This window comes from Tursiops truncatus, chromosome 2 (assembly GCF_011762595.2).
Source record: "Tursiops truncatus isolate mTurTru1 chromosome 2, mTurTru1.mat.Y, whole genome shotgun sequence".
NCBI lineage: Eukaryota > Metazoa > Chordata > Mammalia > Artiodactyla > Delphinidae > Tursiops > Tursiops truncatus.
Window position 1 is genome coordinate 33,290,642 of NC_047035.1, and position 19,210 is coordinate 33,309,851.

Here is a 19,210-nt window from a genome sequence, read left to right on the forward strand (position 1 = left end):
CGGCCCACCAGGTTGCCCCAGGGCTGAGGCGCCTCACAGCCTCATGACTCAGTTGAGTAGGAAGGTTTGGGGCCCAGGAGTGCCCTGACCTGCGGTTGGCCGGGACCTGGAATTCCACTTGAGGAGGTGGCCTCTTCAGCCACGCTCCGGCCCAGACTGGAGCAGGGTGAGTGGGAGGCCACCTTGCCCACACCTGTGAACCTGTGCTGAGAAGAGGCTGGGCCACACCGGGGGGAGCCGGCATCCGCCCGCAGGGGCAGCCCTCCCCAACCCTGGGACGCAGGGCTGGGCTGGGGCCCTCTGGGGAGCGGGCCCGCGTGGCCAGGTTTCCACGGTGTGGACTCAGGCTGGGATCCAGTCCTGGATCTGCCACGGACAGGCTGTGACCTTTGGGTGTTGCTTGTTTGCCCTGAGTCTGTCTGTCTCCTCGTCTGTACGATGGAGGTGCTCACATACAATGGAACAGTATTCAGCCATAAAAAGAAACAGAATACTGATCTGTGCTATAACGTGGGTGAACCTTGAATACAGGCTATGTGACAGAAGCCAAGCACAAAGGTCTGGATACATGGAGCGTCCAGAATATGCAAATCTATAGAGATGGAAAGTAGACTGGTGGTTTCCAGGGGCTGGGGGGAGGGGGGAGGGGGAGCAACTGCTTCATGGATCTGAGTTTCTTTCTGGGCTGGTGAAAATGATTTGCAACTATGTACGGGTGGGAGTGCACACGGTGCATGTGCTAAATGCCACTGAATTGTTCACTTTAAAACGGTTCGTTTTCTGTTATGTGACTCTCACCTCAGTGAAAATTATGGGGCTGCTACTGACCTTGCTAGGCGGTTGGGAGGGGTGAGAGAGATGTGAGGTGGATGTGAGGCCCTGGCGGATGTCAGGAATGGAAGCTGCGTTACCCTGGCAGCCGCGACCCTTCCTCCCTCCCGTGCAGACTGTGGTCCAGTGCACAGGCCAAGGCGGAGATGAGGGCAGGCGGCTTAGGCTGGCGCCTCCTTTAGCCAGAGGTAAGGGGCACTTCTGTGCTTGCTCCAACAGCTGTGGGTCAAGGGTCCTGTGCTGCAGACCCAGCTTCTAGCCTTGGATTTGCTGGGCGGCTTTGGGCTGGGCCTTCAACCTCGGTCTGTTTCTTAATCTGCCCAGACCTGCCTCTTACCTGCCTTGGAATGTGCATGTGTCCACTGTGTCTGAGATGTCACCCCTGCCATAGCCCTGTACCTCGACCCCTGTCTTCTTCACAGTGCAGACCACGGCCAGGCAGAGTGTTAGGAATATCTTGGTGCTTGTGTTTATTGTCTATCTTCCACTCAGAATGCAAGTTCACAGGGGAGAGATGCTTGATCTCGTTTGTCCATGATGGTATTTCCAGCACCCAGGGCCTGGCACAGAGTAGGTGCTTAATAAATGTCTGTTGAAGGAACAAATGCATGAGGTCCTACAGTACTAAGTGCTGTGAGGTCAGCGCTATCACCATCCCCACTTTGCAGATGAGGAAACTGAGGCTCTGGGACATGGAAGGGCCACTGTGGAGCTGGGATCTCCATCAGGCAGCCTGGCATCAGCGCCGTGGCTCGGACCCGCCCTGCCCTAGGCTGCCTCCTGGCTCCGGAGCTCCTGGTCTGAGATGCAGCCTAGGGCCTGGAGCATTCTGCCCCCTCAGCCACCCAGCTCCTCCCACCCCCAGGGCCTAGGGACCCCCCCGCTGGGGGTCCCACGCCCACTGCCATGAAGCCTTTTTCTCAGGCTCACAAGCACCCCAGCGCAGCTCCCTTTCCTGAGAACCTCTGTCATAAAGAAGGCGAGGCCCTGATCTGGCCTGTCTCTCCACCCCAGGCCTTCCTCACCCAAGGGAACCTTGGTTACAAAGATGAGGGTCACGCCTTGCATTTGTATTAGACACCTTTCCTCTGGGGAGCTCCTGGCTGAGGGGAGGCTAATTAGCTGTGCTCTGGGAAGAGTAAGAGCTGACGTCCCAGCCCAGGCACTGGCTAACTAGGCACGGGGCTGGCCCTCTGGGGAGCAGTGGGTGTACCAGCCTCATGGCACGTCCCCTACATTTCCCTTTGCTGCAAGAACTCTTCACAAGGGTCCCTTCTGTCTTAATAATAAAAGCTATCTTTTATTGAGTGCTTACTATATGCCGAGGGCTGGCTAGTCCCCTCCTGTCTACTGAATATACCCACCTGTGCCAAGTACTGGGGGCGATTGTGAAATGACAACACCAAGGCTCCCATTATCCAACCTCACTCCTTGGCGGCAGCGGGCCAGTGCTTCACGCATGACCTCACGTAATTCCTGAGAAGCCCTTGGCGTGGGGCGTCACGTGGAACAAGTGCTTGATAAGTGGTAGCTCTCACTGTTCGCCTTCAGATCAACCTTATGAGGTAAGGTACAATGTTATCCTCATCTTCTCAGACGAGGAAGCTGAGGCTCAGAAAGGTTAAGCCACTTGCTGCAGAACACACAGTGAGTCAGGAGCAGAGCCAGTAACTGGAACTGGACTGGTTTGACTCTGAAGCTGCAATAGTTTTCCAGATGCTCTTCTCTCCCTCCCCCCAACCTGGAGGTGATTAGCCTCCAGGCCTGACTTTGTGTAGTTGTGTGTGGGGTCACTGAGCAGAAGCCTTTTCACCCGTCCCTCCAGCAGTGCGCTGGTGGGCTAGGCTTGGACCTAAACACCTTGGAGATCATCTAATACAACTCATCCCCACCCCCATTTTTCAGATGAGAAAACTGGGGAGGGAAGTGACTGTGCAAGGCGACAGCCCTAATGGGCAGATGCCTCCTCACCGAAGCATGAGGCACAGAGGTAGTGGAGTGGCTGGTCGTCACCTCGCCCCCACTGCCATCAAACTGGCATTGATACCAAGTAACAAGCATCCTCACAACAGAGTTCCTGGCTTCCATTCGTCATCTTGCTCCCTCCCCCCTTCCCTGCCAGGAGCTGCCCCAGGGATATTTGTGTGGGATGCAGGTTCAGGCAGCTGGCTGGGAACTGAGACTGGGGCCAGGGATGGTGTCCTGCACCTACCTGCCCTGCAGGACAGTCTGGGGGCAGGCCTCACCCTTTGTAGCACACCTCACACGTCACCGTAGTGACTCCAGAGCAGACGCACAGTAGGTACTTAAAAATGCTCGCTGGAGAAACGGCTGTATCCTGGACCTGCAGTAGGGAGATGAAACATCCAGTGCACGGGTGGGCAGACGGTACGCCAGGTCTTCTCACCATTGCTCACCTGGATCCACCAAATGTGGCACTCCCTCAGGCCTGGGGAAGGAGCCTGGGCAGATCTGGTTCAGGAGCAACAAGTTCATGGGTCATGGGCACTTGGCTAATGTTCCCGCAGCGGGGACCCCATTCTCGGGCACTGTGGAGGGTGGCTAAGGGCTCAGTATCCAGGTTCCTCTGAATGTTACCCCTTCTGAAGAGGCAGGTCTTTGGGTACCAGATACATAGACCTGGGGACTCTGACCCTCTGCCTACCCACTCCCCCAATCCAGCTCTGTCCCTCCAGTCTCTGCATCTCCATCCACCGTCTACAGCTCTCACCTGCTCTACCTGCAGCCTCAGTCCCTCTCCCAGCCTCCCCTCTTCCCTCCTCCTTCCCACCTCAACTGAAGGGTTTCCTCAGAGAGGGAACACGAGCCACTTCATCCCAAATCTGAAATAGTTTTCCACGTATGTATATATATATGTTCTTTGAGCACCTTATTCTTTTCCTTCATGGGAATTTGAAAACTTTTTGAAATGGAATCTTATATTTATTTATGAGATTATCTGTTTAAACAAATATCTCTTCTCTGTTAGAGTGGGCCCCATGAGGGTGGGAACTTGGTGGCGGTCACTTCTGGTCCTTAGTGCCCAATGGGTGGATGACAGAATCCCCAGGACAGGATGAGCCACTGAGCCGGTGGTTCTGTAAACATAGTCCCAGCAGCAGCACCTGGGAACTTGTTAGAGAGGAAATGCAAATTCTCTGACTTTGGGTGTGGGACCCGGCAATCTGGGTCTGAACCAACTGGGCACCAGGATTCAGGTGCACACAAAAGTTTGAGAACCACTGGCAGAGGCAAATCCCCTGCTGTTGGGTCAGTGTCCACTGTGGCAAAGGGCCACCTGAGCCGCCTATAAAAGGCGCTGGGGGTGAGCAAGGCCACATCTTCAAAAGCAGCAAGGGGAAGGCAGCCCTTCTCTGAGGAGGGACGGCCAAGGGTGCGGACATTGCGCCATCACCGGGACCCCGACCCCGGCCCACCGTGCTGTTCGGCGGACTGGCCACTGGAGGGCAGTGCGACCACGTCCATCGCGTCCCTGCCCGGCTGCAGGCGGAGGCCTACCCGGGAGACAGCTGGGGCGGCTTCAGCCAGGAGACAAGAAAATAGAAAGGGATCGCGGCCCAGGCTGCGGCCTCGGCTCACGGGCCCCAGACGTTCTTAGAGGCCGAAGGGACCCCGCCGGCGCGCATCCGCGGCCCGGTATGTCCGAGGGGGCCTCCCTGCCTCGCTCCTCCAAGGCCCGGTCTGCTGCCTGGAAGGCTGGGAGTTTGGCTCGCCTGGGGCCTGGAAGGTTCGGAGGTCCCGGAGTGCAGGACGCGCAAGGGAGGAGATGCCGTCAAGCCGCCGAGGGCAGAGCGCCAGGGGCAGGGCTTTGACCGCCTCCCCAGAGGCAAAGGGCAGCCTCCCGCGTGACCCCCTCCGAAGTGCAAAACAAGGCGGCCATCTTGGCGGCGCCTTAACCCTCTCGTGGCCGGGGCCGCGGCCCAGCCAGGCCTGGGCAGGCTTGCGGTTGGAAGCTGCGATGCCACGGGGACGGCGAAGAATTTCCAAGAACTTGAAGAAAATCCTGGATCCTGGCAACTCCCTCGGGGGCGTTTGGAAACCCCATCCCGTTAGCATTAGGAGCCCGAGCGCCTTTGTAAGTGAATTGGACTTGTTCCAGTCACTCCCTGTTTTCTTCTTGCCCCGTATTCCAAAAGAGAAAGCCAGAGGCCGCAAACAGGCAGCAAACGGCGCTCCTGGTGGCCATCAGGTGTTTGGGGCTAGCAGAGCGTCTGGAGCCCAGACGAGCGTGGATCCAAGTGTTGTATCTTGTTGCTTACAGCATAGAGGGCAGCTTCTTCACAGCCAGGCCGAGGACTGGCAGCCTGGAGCTGACTCCAAGTGGCCGCCTCCTTTCAGCCCCTCTCCACCGTGAGGACTTTAGCTGCCGTTCTGAATGCCATCTGAGGAACCATAAGCCCTCCAGGCCCCAACATTCCTGTGGTCTCATATCTGATGTGGCTCACACATTGATACTGCCTCTCTGTCATTTGGGTACTTTTCAGCTTCTAGAATACACTTTCTTCTTAATATCATCAGCCCTTCGAGGTGCAGCTTGAATATCAGCTTCACCGGGAAGCCTTCCTCCAGTTCCACACCCTTCGTTTCCAGCAGAGCCCGTCATTTCCCTCCCTGCCCACCGGAAGCTCCCTTGGTCTCTGCTGTAGGATGTCCTGTTTTCCTCTCTGCATCCCCCGCCACTGAATCGTGGGCACCGTGAAGGTAGGGACTGTGTGACGGTGGTCTATGGCGTCCCCCTTGGTGCCTCGCACATGTAGGTCATTCAGGAAAGGGTTGCCGCAGGAGCGTCATGAAATTATTGAATGGGTTTTGGTGTTGTAAACAGATTTCCCAAACACTTTGAACCTTGAGCAAAGGAACATGTAATGGTGTTTTCTTAAGCCCTGTAATGGAGTCCTTTTGTGTGTTTAATTGCTTTGTTATTTTTGCTGGAAACGTCAGGGTGCCATGGGAACAAAAAACATGGGTCCTAGCTTGACCAAGAGGACTAACCACTGAGCCCCAAGTGTTCTCATTGCTTCCTCTGTGTGGCCTGGGGGTCGGAGCCTGTGACATGGGATGGCAGGCAGCAGGGCAGGCCCCAAGGACCAGCAAAGGAAGGTCTGTGTCTCTGGCTGGGCTTGAGGTCATGATTTCAGGCTGAGATCTCAGGATGAAGCAGAAAAGAAAGCGCCTTGAGAGTCTCGGAGAAGGTGGAAGCTAAAGGAAGAATCCTTTCTTTTTCCTTTTAAAAGAAAAAGCCAAAAGTGCCTCATGAAGGACTGCAGAAAACCCCTTTCATGCCTCACCCACAGATGATTTGCTGAACGCTCATTAAGGGGAAAACAAAGAGGTGGTTTTGTTTATTTATTTAAGAGGAAAAATAAATGAGCTGTGACAAAACAATTTGAAACCAGGCCCCTCCGAGACCTGGGCTTTCACTTCCTTGATGGGAAGTAAAACAGAGAATCGAATCCCCCTCCAAATAAAAGTGAAGTTAATAATCAGACAGCTCAGCCCTGGCCACATCCTGTGTCAGCTCCCTCCCTCCCTTGGCTCACTGTTTATAGCTGCGGAGCCCAGAGTCGACTTAACTCTTTCCTCCCCATCCCTCTCCATCCGGGGAAGCCCAGCCCTGCTCTGAGGCCGGCAGGCTCCTCATACCCTCTGGTGCAGGCCTCGCCTCTGCAAGGCTGGCTCTCCCCGTTCCGCACAGGGCGGCCAGCCTGCCTCTTGGCCTCTGGCTGGTGAGTTTAAGGAGCCCAGCTTAGATTTGAGTGCTGTCTTCTGCTTGTCCTGCACAAAACCCAAAGTGGACACAGGAGGGCTGCACTGGGTACCTGCTTACCTCTCCACTGCTCCAGGGAAACACTAGCTAAACCCACTCACACTCCAGACGCAGGGCCTGTGCTCCAGGCAGCCTCCACAGCCTGGTGGTGTCCTTGAACTGAGTTCTGAGGGAAAGAAGCACAGACCTTTGGGGCTTTGGGCCTGTGCTGAGAGCAGTACTATGTATGTCTCTGAGCTGCTTTCTGAGAACTTCATGCTCTCTTCAAATGCCTTCCCATATTGTAACCAGCCATTGTTATTGTTGTAAGCAGTGATCCTAGAGAGTCATTGTTATCCTCTTTTTAAAAAAATTTATTTATTCCTGGCTGCGTGGGGTCTTAGTAACTGCGCGCATGCTTTCTCTTGTGGCGAGCGGGGGCTACTCTTCGCTGCAGTGCACGGGCTTCTCATTGGGGTGGCTTCTCTTGTTGCGGAGCACGGGCTCTAGGCGCTCAGGCTCAGTAGTTGTGGCTCGCGGGCTTAGTTGCTCCGTGGCATGTGGGATCTTCCTGGACCAGGGCTTGAACTTGTGTCCCTTGCATTGGCAGGCAGATTCTTAACCACTGCGCCACCAGGGAAGCCCTGTTACCCTCTTTTTACAGAGCAGGAAACTGAGGTACAGAGGGTTAAGTACCTTGCCCATTATTGCAGAGCTGGGATTTGAACCCAGGCATTGTAGCTCCAAAGGTCTTGCAACAGAGACTGCTCTCTTCTGTGGAGCCAGGGGGCTTTCCGAGAGCTTAGAATAATCCTGTGAATGCATTTCAAAGATCCCAAAGCCTAAGGACCTTTCGAGAACTTTCGAACTTTGTCTTGGGCTCTCCTCCTTTCTGTTTCTTTCCGGGGTGAAGGCACAGAGAACATATGGTGGGGTCCAGTGGACAGTGGAACGAGAGAATGTGGAGCAACTTAGGATGGGACAGACCTTTCATTCGCTTGGCAGGAGGTTCTAGAGCAAGGATCCAAAGACTTGGCGTGGCCGTTCTCTCAGCCACCGGCCTACTTTCTGCCTTTACTGCCTCCCTCAGCCCTGCCAGCCCTGTAGCCTGTGGATTCCTCACCTGGTCACACACACCCTCTTCTGGCTGAAGCTGGTCTTGCAGGAAGCCACTCACCAGTTGCCTGGGGCAAGTGGCAAAGACTTCTGAACTGGCGGCGTGGGCCATCTGCCTCTCTGGGATGCCTCCCTCTGCATGCCCTGGCTACTGAGGTTTGTCTTGGAAGCCATCTGTTGCCAGGTCGTCTTTGGTGGGTCCCTCGGATCCCTGGAGGGTGTGTTGTGCTGCCCCCTGGTGTCTGGAGGCTGTCCTGCCCGCTCAGCTGCTTAGAGCTCCAGAAGCTCCCTGTCGGGGTGCTGCTGAGCAGGCCTGCTGTCTGTCTGTCTGTGCGCCCCAGACCCCTGGCCCCCATCTTTGGGAGTGAGCTGATCTGCGGAAGATCTGCTTTCTTAGGATGCATTTCTCCATTCAGAGCCATAGCCCAGACTGGGCAGAGCCTATTCCTCCTTTTCAGACTCATTCTTCATCTAGAGAGAAAACTCTGGGGGCTTCACTCCTGTTCTTCTCAGAGCAGGGGTGGCGCCTCTGCGGAGGGAAGGGCACAGCAGTGGCTTCTTTGTGATACCCAAAGGGGCCGACACTCAGCAGGTTGCCTGGCCCAGAGAGGTCTCAGAGAACGCGTGCTTTGACTCCTATTGAATTTAGATGTTTAGGTGAAGCATCTGCATATCAAACAGCGCCCAAGCTGGGGTGGCTCCACCGCGGTCAGACATTTGCCAAACACGCCTCAAGTCAGACGCAGCCTTTATCAGTGCTTACAGTGCTAGGGCACTTTAGGACCATTAATCTCATTTACCCCACGCTCTGGGAAATGGGGTACATGTGATTCTCCCCACTTTACCAGATGAAGAAAGTGAGGTTAGAATACCTGCCCACTCTGTTATAGTGGCTGTCTGCTAGAAAAAAAAAAAAGTTCATTGTGGTTTAAAATACATTGAAACCAATTAAATAATTTTCACTGAGTTCACAAGCAGTGCAAATGGACAGCAGTCCCTCTGAATGTTTTTTCTCGGCCTGGGAGGCCCTGAGGGGCAGGATGGCATTCTTGGTCCTCAGCGTGTTCAAGGAGGAGGCTTTGGGGCACTTTCCCGATCCCGGAGTGGTGGTCTCCCTGTCTGTTCTCCAGCCCTTCCCAGCTCCTGGCAGGTCTCCCCACAGCCTTACCTCTTGTCCAAGAGCACATGTCCTTGGGAAGTAAATATCGTGTTGCAAAAACCAATAAGAGGAGAATCCCTGAGTTAACATTGTTTTTTCAGCTTTTATGAACTTAAAACATTATGCAAAATTTCAAACATATACAGAAGGTGACATACCCGTCACCAACTCTGGCCAAGTTTGTCCATTTACATCACCATCTGCCTCCCCACGTCCCATATAATTTTAAAGTAAGTCCAGTGTATCAGGTCATATCACTTCATCTATCAGTATTTCAGTAAAAAAAAACCCAAAAACTCATTACACTTACCCACATTGTTCTTATTTCACCTAAAAATTAATAACACCACCTAAATATTACTAAGATTCATTTGCTGTTCACATTTCCAGAACATTTTTTGAACTCTTTGCCTTTCTACTTAAAGAAAAAATAATTGGCCCTGAAATAAGAATTTCTCAGTATTTGGTCGTATCCTTACAATAGCTCCTAAAGGGACCGATTTCTGAATCTGGGCAAGAATGGTCAGTTACCGATTCTCTGAGGCCAGCGATCGTTTTTAAGCTCACCCCGCTACAGCCCTCCGCTTGGCCGGGGCCGTGCACATAGTGGGGGCCACGTCAGTGTGAGCGGAGTCTCACGTAAGGATGAACACAGGGAGGGTGGGGATGCAGCACGTTGCGCTAATGCGGAAGGACTGGAGAGCAGCCCCCTGTGTCCTCCCACCCACGGTCTGAGTGGCTGTCCTTGGCTCTCCGTGCAGTGGTCCACCCGCCAGCTGCCTGGGCCTCCTAGGGGACCCTCTTCTCTCTCTTGCTTGGGATACTTGACTCTTTTCCAGTGACTCCGTGGAGCCCCACTTTGTGGGGCCTCCAGCCGTCTTGGTATTGCCAATTTGCTGCTTAACGTACAGCAGCAGTTGACAGGGTGGTTCAGGGAATGGGCTGCTCACTCGTGCCAAGCGCTTTGCTCATCTGTCCTCACGGCAGCCCCAGGAGGTGGGTATTGCTGTCACTGCCATTTCACAACACACAAGACTAGCGGAGGGCAGGTACGTGCCTTGCTGGCCTAGGAAGGGGCAGTGCTAGGATTTGAAGGGGGTCACTCTGAACATCGGGTGCTCTCCACTGCAGCACATTGGTTGTCAAACTTTAAGATTCGTTTAGCAAAATGCTAGGCAACTTGGCCTAGGACCAGGCACTTACCCTCTTGAGGACAAATCTCGACATGTTAGGATCTGCAGTCACCCTGCACTTTTCCCTGCAATATTCCCATCTTCCAGAACAGATAGAGCATCACTTATTATTATACACGCCCTTATTAGGAGATTAGCTCAGTTGAATGGAATACATTTTAGGTCACACAGCCTCTAATTTCTTGCTTTGTCTTTTTTTATGGTTGAATAATAGCTTGAGTCATAGGTTACATGACGGTGACAGGTTTGAAGGTTAGGAGGGATGGGAAGAAACTGGGTTGCGTATCTTAGGCCACAACCTAGATATTATCCCTTTTGTACATTTTGTCACATCTCTCAGTTGTTGATACTTGGAAAAATGTGACTTTCGGAACGTACAGAATCGGGGCAAATGTACCTGAGAATTCTCGGAGGGAGAAGGGCTGGTGTGGGCACAGTTTTCTTTACCTCAGTCAGTCAGAGTTCAGCCCGTGTGGCTTCCCTTGGCCGAACTTTGGAGGAGCCGTCTCAGGTGGCCTGGTGAGGCTCGACCCCTGTCCACGAGGAGCCTCCCTCACCCACCGCGGACAGCCTGGGGGCTAAACTATATAAGTTCACTCGCATTTTATTTTTTATTATTTTTTTGCGGTACGCGGGCCTCTCACCGTTGTGGCCCCTCCCGTTGCGGAGCACAGGCTCCGGACGCGCAGGCTCAGCGGCCATGGCTCACGGGCCCAGCCGCTCCGCGGCACGTGGGATCCTCCCGGACCGGGGCACGAACCCATGTCCCCTGCATCGGCAGGCGGACTCTCAACCACTGCGCCACCAGGGAAGCCCCTTCCTTTATGTCTTGATTTTGCCTTGGTTTGTTTCAGCTTTCTCCCAACTCCTGCTGCCCTAGAGAAATGGAAGAGTAGGTAGAGGTGGGAAATGGAAAAACCAAAGCAGACACAGAGGAGAGAGTCATTGGCGGACTCAAAGAAGAAAGAGAAGCAGCAGAAGGCAGAATCAAGAGGCCAAACAGACAAAAGGAGAGGAACCAGTGTCTTCTGTAAGTGTTCATGGGGGTTTGTGGACACTAAGCAGTAAAGGCAAACTTCCAGAAGTTGTTTGCCCACCATGGCAATGAGAAGACTGTGGCTATCATTAGGTCCCCTTCAGAATGTCTGGAGGTGAATTTAAATCGTCAACATTGTTTCCAAAAGTTGCATTTGCTGGGACTCCTCTAGTTTTGCCTAGAGTTGGGTATACCAGTCTTCCATGAACCCCTGCTGTTCCAGGAACCGTGTGTCTGTGGATTGGGTTAGCCCTGGTCCTCAGAGAGCTGCCTGGAAGATGCAAAGCTGATGACCCAGCTCCATCACACCTAACGCTTCTGCTCAGATTCTCCAGGGAGCCCTCCAGAGGCAGCGTGATGGAAGCCACCAGGTTCTGCAGCAAACTAGACTGGTTTGGGGCCTTGCCCCAGGAAGATCAGCCCTCACTCTGCAAAAGACCAATGGTGGGGGTGAGTTGGGAGAATTGTAGGAAAAACAAGGGCAAGAAGGAAAGCTTGCTTTTCTGGGACTGTCCTTGCTCAGTGTTTGGAAGAGTCTGAAATCCACAAAAAGCAGTAAGGCTCACAACAGTCCTGACTGTGGCTGGTTGAGGGTCAGAGCAGTTGCTTTAAATTCATGCTGCCTCTTTTCTCTCCTGGGTCTCTATTTTTTTTTTTTTTTTTTTCTGGTGTTGTTTGCTTTCACGTTCTTCTTTTTTTTCAGAGTATTCATATCTTCCCCACTCTTCTTTTTCATTCTCAATTCTCCTTCCCACCCCACTCTGCCTTCTTAGCATAATTTTTCTTTTCTTTTGGCTTTCCTTGTTCTACATCTGGATTCCCGGATGGTTTATTTTGTCTGTTTCCTGAAATTTCCCTCCTCTCCCATTTCTTATAGTTTGTTGTTGTTGTTGTTCCTTTTCCTTCGGCTTCAGTTCTGTCCACTAAAGCTTTCCTTGGGCCACACAGGCTTTTAATTCTTGTTCATCTGTTTAAGCAGTGCTGGCAAGAAGCAGGCCACAGCCGGCAGGCAGAGCCACGGTGGCAGAAGAGGACCCGGGCGTCTGAAGATTCTCCCCCAGCCCCGGGGTCCTTGGAAGAGGGGCTTCCTTCTGGAGAGTGGGCTGGGACAGTGCTGTTCTCCCTCTGTGCGGCTTGACGTCGTCTGCCAGGCCTGGGCTGAAGGTTGGGGGCAGATGGTGTTTCCTCCACGGTGTGTGGGCCTGGGCCCCATTGCTCAGGGAGGCGATGGAATCAGCCCTTCTCGGTGGACAGGTGGAGGACTCATCAGGTTCCACCCAGAAAGGCTGAGGCTCAGGGGAGGTGCCCCATGGGGAATGTATCACTTGCCAAGCTCTGTGCTGTAGGTGGGAGGCCTTGCAGCATGGGGGCTGCCTCTGGGGGAAGTCTGGGGATCCTTTTTGATCCTCGGTCTCTGGCCGAAGCCAGCCTGGGCATCTGGAGCTGTCTGCTGGGGAGACTGAGGCAGTTTTCCGGTGGAAGGTCCTTCCTTCCCAACAGCCCCCACCCCTGGCCAGTGGGCGTTTTGAGGGCCCAGGAAGAATGCAAGAAGAGGCTGGTAGCTGCGAGGTGTCTCAAAGGCTCCTGGCCACTGGGGGCGGCACAGACCCCATCTGCGGGAGGCCCTGAGGGTCAGGTCTGGTGCCGATAGAAGCAGGTGGTACTTCCTGACGGGTGCGGTGGCGGAGAAATCCTAGAAGTTGCAGCCACACCCCTCCTTGTCTGGCGTGGCGTGGGAGGCGGTGGGAGCAGCCTGGCCCTGCTGCCCAGCTGTCTGAGGCAAATCAACTGCAGTCCATCTGGCTGTCCTCCGCGGCCCAGGCTGGCTTCCCACCCGGGGCCGTCAATGCCATTGGGTGCTGGCTGAGTCCTTAGCGGGCCCAGCTGAGGGGCGGATGTGTCACTGCTCCGCCAGGGGCACACCTGCAGCTGAGTTGCACCCTGGGGTGGAGGGGCCCAAGAGCGCCAGGTGGACGCCCATTGGGCTGCGCTGCCTTTGCCCAGGCCCTGTGGTGATGGTGGCCACGTGCTTCTCTGGAAGCACCATCAAGTTCCCCTCGCCTTCTCCACACCCTGCCACCTTGCTGAGTCCCGTCCACTTCCTCCTCCTTCATCCACGCACAGCCTTCGGGGCCACTTTACAAAGGACTGTTGATTATATCAAAGCTTTGCTTATTTTATATTTTGCTTATATTTCCTTGTGTTTTCTAAGCCTCTAGTCCTAGAGTCCAACTCTTGGGTCTAGCACCCCTCAAGACCCTAGAACCAGAGCCCCAGGAGCCCCCAGGCCCTGATTCCTGGGCCCCGTAGAATTGGTTTATCTCTGGTTCCAGGCAGCGCCTCCCTCCTTCCCCACATAGAGGGCCAACCTAGACAGGAGGGATGATTAGGGGACAGATGATGGATTTTCTTCTAAGTGCTCCCTTCAATTCTAGAGGAGAGCTGGGGGCGAGGACCCGGCCTCTCTGATGTAGGATTAGGATCCAGCAGCCTCTTGCCCTTCCCAGCGGAGCCCAAAGCACGCGCTCCTTCAGTCTGCGGTCTCAGTGCTGCCTCGTTCCTGCCACCTCTCTCTGCCTTCCCCCTTCGCACGCACCAGGCTGTATAAATATTTACACCCCCGGGCTGGCAGGAATCTTTCTCCAGCTGCTTCCCTGGTCTCTGGGAGAGCTTGTTCTCTTACTCAACAGCTGCAGCAGATCTGGTTGCCTTTGGTCAGACAAGGGCAGGCCCTGGTTTGGGGGCCCGCGGTCCCCCTCTGGGGTGGAGGGTGCAGTTGGCGGGAGAAACTCAACTCTAAAGAGGTCACGGGGTGATGGCAAAGACCCACGCTCTCCTCTGCTGGCTGCCTGTGCGGCGACCCTCCGAGAGTTGTCTGATCCCTGATCCGGCTGGGACGGTGGGTCCTGCTTCTGAAAGGGTCAGCTCCTCAGGGTGGGGTCTGCGCCTCTCTGGGCTGGGTTTTGCTGCATAGGGCTGGAGGATACTTTCAAAGCCAGCTGGCTGGTGCTAGGACAAAATAGGAACTTAGTGTACCCGCGGGCACTTCACAGTTTACAAGTATGTGCTATACCCTCGATCCTCCCTGAAGCAGATCCCCCGGTTTAGAGCTGGAGAATCTTCATATTGGGCTTCTTCTCCCCAGCTCCTGCCCCGGGCCATCCTCCCTCCCACCAACCTACCCGGGGGCTGGGGAGTGGAGAGGATAGATGCCTCTTTCCCCACCTTCCTTGGCGACCCGGGAAGTGGGAGTTTGCCAAAGAATCAAGCTGCCATTTGTTGGGTTCCCACCGGCCTGGCACTGTGTGAGGTGCTTCCCCATATTCTCATGTAATTATTCAAGTCTTAAGCCCAGCAGATTTTTTAGCTTCCTTGTGTGTGTTTCCTCTTCCTGCCCTCAAGACAGCTGTGGCCGCGTAGCAGTGAGCTCCCAGACACAGGGCCCTGTCTTCTCTGGTGCTTTCGGGTTCCGTGGAACCTTCAGGGGCCAGCTGGTAGACACTAGTCTCACCTAACCTGCAGTGGGTGCAGGTCACCTGCTGCTGCCTCCTCTCCCGTGCCTCAGTTTCTCCCATGTCTGTGGGAGGTAATTAACCTGTGCTCCATAGCTAATTCTAAATGCAGTGCAGGGACAGGGTGGTGTCATTTAACTCCTTTTTCTGTGTGGGGGTGTTGTGACAGAAGAGAGTGTTCAGGTATCAGGTACTATGAGGCTTGTGTGTTTGGTGCTTGGGAAGCCTGAGGGGAAGGAAGACAGGGATAAACAGGCCTGGATTTCACCAGGTAGTGGAGCCACTTGGGGTGCAAATGGGTGGGCGGGTCCTGATGGGGGCCCGGGACAGTGGCCCCAGTCTCTTCCTACACTCATACTTGTGCGAGAAAGTAGACGCGTAGATTCAATCTGTCTCTCTCTCTGAGCTCAGACTCTTTCTGGGCCTGGGAGGAAGGCTGCTGTCAAAAAGTAAAAGGCCTGAAAAAAAAAAAAAAAAAGTAAAAGGCCTGGCCCAGTGCTTGGTGCTCAGGGGGTAGAGGGCCATCCCAAGGTGAGGCAGGGGAGGGGTAGGCTGGGTCTGGCCTGCCAGGGAATGTATAGAGAGGAAGGTAGGAAACCACAGCTCAGAGACGTGCTGCTGGGAGATATTCCTGTTGCTGCCTGCCTCCCCACCCCCAAAAGGTAAAAGAAAACCCAAATAAAAGTCTGACCCGGCAGATATTAATACTCCAGAGCCAGGGCTGGTGTGCAAGCAGCCGCCCCCCGCTTCCCCCTTCTGTTTCTATAAGCGGCTGAAATAAATTTAGCGAAACAACCCCACCCGTCTGAGGGCCTAAGATTTCAGAACAGTGGGACTCTTTACCCTGAAAGCCCCTGTTTTTCAGAGCTGAGAGCTTTTTGTTTAAATTCCCTTTGAGAATGGAATGCTCTTGATCTAAAATAATTATTTTACAGCAGTCATCTATTCCTCATAGATAAATGCTTTGACACAGTATGGCTTGCTAGAAAGCCGATCTACACATGCTGTACAGCTTAAAATAGTCAACTCTATGGGGCCACTGCCCGGTTGGACCCGTTTGGATATTTATTGTAACATTATTCTTTGCGATGTCTGTGTGTGTTCAGCTTAGTCCCCTCTGTTGTCTGTCACAGGACGGTGGTTATTGCTGGCTAAGTTGCCAAAGCAGAGAATTACTTATTTAGGGCCTACTGTGTGCTAGGCACTGTGCCGGTCGAGTTGAGAGCAGAAAGAGCCTGCTCCTGGAGCAGACATGCTGGGGGGGAAGAGAGATGTCGAAAAGTAAAATGACTACAAAAAACTGGCAACTAATATCATACTTAATAGTGAAAGATCGAATGCTTTCCCTTAAGATTGGGGTCAAGGTGAGCGTGTCCAATCTCACCACACCTATTTAACATCATAGGGGAAGTCCTAGAGAGGGCACTATGGCAAGAAAAGAAACATAATGCATATGGTTGGAAAGGAAGAAGTCAAACCATTCCTATTCACAGACAACATGATTTTCTATAGTAAAAAAATAAAAAAACAAAACAAAGCTCAAGGAATCTACCAAAAAACCTTCTTAAAACTAAAGTGACTTTTGTAAGATCACAGGATGCAAGGTCAATACACAAAAATCAACTGTATTTTTATAAACTAATAATGAGAAACTGAAAACTGAAATAAAAAATTAAAATACAGTTGGCCCGTGAACAACACTGGTTTGAACTGCACAGGTCCACTTATTTTTTGGCAGTAGTAAATACTACAGTACCACGTGATCCGAGGTTGGTTGACTCTGCAGATGCAGAAACATGGATATGAGGAACTGCTCATATTCCAGAGGGCCAACTATAAGTTATACGTGGATTTTTGACTGTGAGGAAGGTTGGTGCCCCTGGCCCCTGCATTGTTCAAGGCCCAACTCTAGTTCCAAAAAAAAAAGGGAAATATTAGGTATAAATCTAACAAAATGTATATAAGATCTGTGTGCTAAAAACTACAAAGCACTGATTAAAGAAATCAGAGAAGACCTAAATAAATAGACATATCAGGTTCACGGATTAAAAGACACAATAGTAAAGAAGTAAATACGTACTTCTTCCTGAATTGATCTATGGACTTAATGCAATTCCAATAAAAACCCCAGTAGGATTTTTTTGTGGTTATAGACAAGCTGAATCTGAAATTTATATGAAAAGGCAAAAGAACTAGAATAGCTAAAACAATTTTGAACATTAAGAATAAAGTTGGAGGAATTATACCACCTGATTTTAAGACTTACTGTAAAATTATAATAATCAAGACAGTGTGGTATTGGCGAAGGAATGGACACACAGATCAACAGAAGAGAATAAAGAGACTCATACAAATATGGCCAACTGAATTTTGGATAGGTACAAAAGCAATTCAATAGAAAAATGGTACTCTTTTCAATAAACAGTGTTGGGATTAGACTTCCATAGGCAAAAAAAATTTAACTTCAACCTAAACCATGTTATATAAAAACTAACTCCAAATGAATCTAACATAAAACTATAGAAAATCTTAATGACCTAAGGTTAGGCAAGGAGTCCTTAGATGTGTCACCAGAAGCATGATGCATAAAAGATAAAACTGATAAGTTAGACCTCATCAAAATTTAAAAACTTTTGCTCTGTGAAAGATACTTTGTTCAGAGAACGAGAAGATAAGACTGGAGAAAATATTTGCAAACCACTTATTCAACAAGAGCCTGTATCCAGAATATATAAAGAACTCTCAAAACTCAACACTAAGAAAACAAACAACCCAATTAAAAAGTGGGCAAAAGACTTGAACAGACATTTAACCAAAGAGGACATACAGGTGGCAAATAAGCACATGAAAAGAGTTGTTCAATATCATTACCTGTTAGACAAATGCAAATGAAAACCACAATGAGATACCACTACACACCTGTTAGAGTGGATAAAAGAAAAATTACTGACAATTAGAAGTGCTGCTAAGGATTCAGAGCAACTGGAGACTCTCATATATAGTTGTGGGAGATGCAAAATGGTATATCCACTCTCAAATAAGGTTTGGCAGTTTTAAAAAAAATAAACCTTAACATGCACTTAGCATATGACCGAGCAATCCCATTCCTACTTATTTAATAAGAACTTACGTTCACACAAAAATCTATACACAAGTGTTTACTGCAGCTCTATTCACAATGGCCAAAAACAGGAACTAATCCAGTGACCCTTAACAGGTGAATAAACAAATGGTGGTATACCCATACAGTGAAATACTGTTCCTCAATTAAAAGGAATGAACTATTGATACATGCAACTGCATGGATAAATCTCAAAGGCATTATGCTCTGTGAAATCATGTAGACTGTATGAGATCAGTTATACAGCATTCTGGAAAAGACAAAATGACAGTATAGGGAACAGATCAGTGGTTTGCCAGAGTAAGGGATGGGAGGGTCTGACCACAAAGGGAGAGTGTAAGGGAGTTTTTTTTTTTTGGCGGGGGGTGGTGATAGAAGTGTTCTGTTTCCTGATTGAAGTGGTGGTTACATAAATCTATTCACATGTTTAAATTCATAGAACTGTACACCAAATAAAGGTCAATTTTACTGTTTGTTAATTAGTTTAAAAAAAACTCACAAATTGAAATAACTACTTTGAAGGAAATGAAGATTCCATGAAGACAGAAGACAGAAGACAGATACCTTGCCTTGATGGGGGGAGGGGCGCCAAGAATGGTTGAGGAAGTGATGCTTGAGCTGGGTACTAAAGAATGATTTAGAATTTACTTGGGCCAAAGGAAGGTCAATCAGATAGAAGAAACAGGCATGTGTCAAGGCCCTGGGGCAGGAGGAAGGATGGTTCATTTTCATCTGAAACTGACTAGAGCACAAGGAGTACCTTGGAGGGGTGGGAGAGATGGTGGTGGGGAGGGGAAGGGGTATGAAAGTCAAGAGTGGAGCAGTAAAAGAGTCTGATTATGCTAGACTAAGGGTTTGGTTTTTATTCTAAAAGGGATGGGTAGCAAAGGGTTTTAGGCAATTGTAATACAATTTGTAATACAAGATCCAGGTTTTGAAAAAAAATTACTTGGGCTGCCGAAAAGAGGGGGTTTTGGGGGCACACAGGAATCTTGGAAAGAACATCTAAAATAGGGTTTCTCAGTCTTGGTACTATTGACATTTTGGGCCAGATAATTTTCTGTAGTGGTGAGGGGGTGTGGGGGCTTGGCCTCTGCATTGCACGACGTTTAGCAGCATCCCGGGTCTCTACCTTCTAGATGCCAATAGCACTGACCTTTTCTCCTCCAGTTGTGACAGCCAAAAATGTCTCTAGACGTTGCCAAATGTTCACTGGGGTGCAAATCACCCCCGGGGGAGGACCACTGCTCTAAAACAACCAAATCCAGTGCTTCTGGCTTCATAGTAGAGTCATCTAGGGAGCTTAGAAAATACAAATGCTGGGCCTCACCTCAGACCAACTGAAGCAGAATGTTTGGAGGTGGGGTGGGGCCTGGCACCTGGCATCTGCATAATTTTGAAAGCTCCCCAGATAATTCTGCTCAGAGTGACGTTTGAGCACCACCAGCCTAGTCCACCCTTTCCATGTATATCTC

General features: G+C 51.3%; 1 long non-coding RNA gene across 1 annotated transcript; it reads left to right on the forward strand.

Annotated features, from left to right (window-relative positions):
- The first annotated feature begins 5,440 nt into the window (after positions 1 to 5,440).
- Positions 5,441 to 18,208, forward strand: LOC117311036 (uncharacterized). Its single transcript, XR_004525039.2, has 2 exons — positions 5,441 to 5,553; positions 10,921 to 18,208. It is a non-coding gene; the product is annotated as an uncharacterized lncRNA (long non-coding RNA).
- The last annotated feature ends 1,002 nt before the right edge of the window (positions 18,209 to 19,210 follow it).